The following is a 4,011-nucleotide window of genomic DNA, read 5'->3' on the forward strand; positions in this document are numbered from 1 at the left end:
TAAAAAAAAAAAAAAAAAAGAAAAGGAAAAAAAAAAGACTACGTACAAACAATCACAAACACATAAAAGGAATTAAGCAATAAAACTTGGATTTATAAGTTTTTCTGTTAACTTTAGTTTTGCTAGCATTCATTAGCATGACTCAAATTGTATTCAAACCTGTCATTCCAGCTACCTTTCATTCACTCACTCAACACTCAACACAAACTATAATTACTAAAAGAATAATTCTATTTCCCAGCTTCCTTTCATGGCTGTTGTAGGTACTGAGATACTGATGTCATCGTTCTTGGCCGGTGCAGGAACGTGGTAGAACACCTGACTCTAACCCCCACTCTTCTCTGCTCTTCTAGGCCCTCTGGACTCTGTTCTGGCCTCGGGGCATTTTCACTTGCAGCTGGACTAAACCTGGACCTTGGTCTGGTTCTTTCTCATTGTTCAGGTCTTGGCCCCCCAGCAGCGGGGTCCTGGCCTGCTCATCTTCTTGCCAGTCTGCCACTAGACAAGGACATTGTCTTGTGCAGCATAGACTCTCCCATATCAGGCACAGCGTCTGTGTCAGGAGACTTTCAAGTTTGTGGACAGATAGAATTAGAGTATACATTTATTTTGGTGCTGAAATATTTCTAGTCCATGCAAAATGTTTTCATAATACATGTTTCCCATGTGTTTTTTGAAGACCCTTCATGTAGGTATAAGAGAGCTCCAAACATCGTGACTGTGGTTTCTAAATACCCTCTCCCCAGAAGAAATGGGACAGATGGCATGTACGACTTTTTGTCTTAGAGATAAGGTAATTTTTGGGGCCAGCAGGTGGCATAGTGGTTAAGGGTGCCGGATTCCCACATAGCGGACCATGGTTCGAGTCCTGGACCTGGTAGCTTGCTTTCTCACTTTCTCTCCCTTTCTCTCTCTCTGGTCAAATTAAAATAAATAAAGTTAAAATAATTCTTTTTAAAAAAGAGATAAGGTAATTTTGGGCTAGCAGATGGCAGATGACATGGTGGTTAAAGCTCTGGACTCCCACATGGCTGACCACGGTTCAAGTCCTGGACTCAGTGGCTTGAAAATCACACTGGGCACAAGTGAATGCTTGCTCAAAATTCTGAGGGGTGAGGACAAGCAGTTGGCGAAATGGCTATGTCACTGGACTCCCATGTACTCGACCGTGGTTTGAGTTCCGGATCCGGTGGCTTAAATTCACGCTGGGTGCGTGTGTGTGTGTGTGCCGGAGATCCCGAGAGGAGAATGGAGGAGATGGGATTTGCAGCATAACCATTCTTCTGATTTCTTGCTTTCTGTCTCTCTGTCTCTCTCTGTCTTTCTGGTGACTGCACGGGCCGTATAGCAAAAATCTCTCCAAAAAATAAAAAATTGTGAGGGGTGAATGGAGAAGGGATTGCAGTGTGGTCATCCCCCTGGGGGGTGATTTCTCACTTTCCCTCTATCCCTCACTTTTCCTCTCTTTGACTCTCTCTGTCTCTCATCAGTGAGTGCACATGCCCTATGGCAAAAACTTTAAAAAGAAAAGAAATAAAGATACTTTAAACTTGTCTGAGGTTGTAGATAAATAGTTTGAGTGACTTGGGAAAAACTATATTTATAATGGATTGAAACACTTCAATGTTTTCCCCCGGAGGGTGTATGTGCTCATGTGAGGGAGAGAGAAGGCATCCCTAATGGGGTACAGTCATGCCAAAATCCATTTCTTCCATTTCTCCATCCTATCAGGATTTGGGACCAGCGTGTACATACATCTGGAGTGTTTTCCAAGCAGCCATGACTGGGACTCAAACTGCAGTTGACCCTGTGAGATCTGGCTCCCTACGCATTGTGCTATCTGCTTTGCTGTGGGTCATGCCATGAAAATTCTTAAGTGCATAATGACTCTAAGAAAAAGAAGCTCTTAAAAAAAATCTAAAGAGAGAAAAATAAGCATTATATTATTTATGAGTAATTGCATTTCAGGGTAACTAAACAGCTTGCTCTAGTTCTGTTGTTAATGGCAGAAGATGCCTAAGTCTGGATGATTTATTAACAGAGAGGTTTATTCAGCATATAGTTTGGAGGTCCAAGGTAAGGGGCCCCAAGATGGTGGATGGCGAGTGAGAATGCGTCTGAGTCGGTAGGTCTCTGTTGTGGTGCTGCTCCTCCTCCTTATAAATCCCCCACCAATGTGCCCACTCTGAAGACCTTAATACTATTTCCTCACAAAGCCCCAACTTTCCACAGCATCTTTTTTTTTTTAAAGATTTATTTAATTTTATTTATCATCCATTTATTTTAATTTGACCACACACACACACACACACACAGAGAGAGAGAGAGAGAGAGACAGACAGACAGACAGACAGAGAGAGAGGAAAGAGAAAGGGAGAAAGCAAGGAAGCAAGCTACCAGGTCCAGGACTCAAACCATGTTCAGCCATGTGGGAGTCCAGTGCCCTTAGCCACCACGCCACCTGCCAGTCCCCTTTTTATAGCATCTTTAGATTGTTTTAATCCTCTCTATCCTGTCACAACCAGATTGTGACATGTTAGTTTTGGGGACACATTCAAACTATCACATAACTCCAGCTATGAGAAGAAGCTTACTTTATATAAGCAAGTGTGGATGAAATTATAGAATTAATATAATTTTTTTTTTTTTTTTTTTTTAGGGAGAGGTTTTGGCTATAGGTTCCATGTGCTCGCCAGAGAGACAGAGACAGAAAGCAAGAAATCACCCCCCCACACACACACAATGAGCATGGCCATGTCACAGTCACATCTTCTCCATTCTTCTCTCGGAATTTGGGGTATATATGCACACGCACCTAGTGTGAGTTTTAAGTCACCAGGTACGGGACTTGAACTGCAGTTGACTATGTGGGAGTCCAGCAACATAACCATTATGCCATCTGCTGGTCCCTTGAGAAATTATAGAATTTGAAAAGCATGACTTTGAGGCCCCTTGAATCAGAGTTATCCTTTGGCATTAAATCTCTGGTTGGATAGTTGGTGGGGCACTGGACATTGCATAGAGCCAAAGCCACAGCATGCAGATACCACATTGACACAGGGACAGGGAGACAGCATGATGAAGCCATCAGGCCCATCCTAATCCAAATGGGCGATTTACTAAGTGGGCCCACCAGATATACCATGAGCTGATGTGAAGCACATATTGTCATTTCTGGTTTTGTATATGTATGTTTTGAGTGTGTGTATGTGTGTGTGTGTGTGTGTGTGTGGGTGGGTGTGTGTGTGTGTGTTTTGTCTTTGTTTTTGTTTTTCTTAAGGCCATAAGACCTCTGAAGTCAGACTTTCTATTTCTCATCCTTTTTCCTCACTTCTAGGTTGGGATCTTGAGCAGGTTGTTTAACCTCTCGAAGCTTCTTAGGATATTACGAGGAGGTAATGGGAAAACATGTGGCATTGCTGGAAGAGAGCTTGGTACTTATAACACTCAATAAATGAGCTAGTGATATTGAAAACACTCAGGTTTTCCCCCAAATAAAGGTATGCTGTAGTCATTATAGCCACATAGGACTATATAGCCCCTCTCCCCATCTCCACTTCATCCAGCCCATAAGATTCTTGGCTTCCAGCTGGAGAAATTTGGGAACCATCAAGACACCCAGACCCAGATTCCAGGCTCTCCTCCCATTGCTGACCTATCTATGGGGCCCAAGAAAGACATGTCAGGGCTCTGATCTTCAGCTTCCTCACTGTGACCCGGAGGAGATGTGGGCAGGAAAAGAGGGCCTCCAAAGTGTGGTGTGTAGAGAAGAAAGATGATGCAGCCCTGGGAAGGAGGGTCCTGCTCATGTGATTCTGGTTAAACCCTGAGACACCATGTGTCAAAGACGATGTGCTATGCTTCCCTCCCTTAGTGAGCAACACACTGACTGCTTTTCTTTTTTCATAGGGCATGTGCGCTTGCCAGAGGGGAGAGAGACAGAGAGAAACAGACAGAAGGGATGTGAGAGATCACTCCCCGGGGGGGATGGCCACACTGCAATCCCTTCTT

Source organism: Tupaia chinensis, unplaced genomic scaffold, assembly GCF_000334495.1.
Source record: "Tupaia chinensis unplaced genomic scaffold, TupChi_1.0 Scaffold146625_1, whole genome shotgun sequence".
NCBI classification, from domain to species: Eukaryota; Metazoa; Chordata; class Mammalia; order Scandentia; family Tupaiidae; genus Tupaia; species Tupaia belangeri.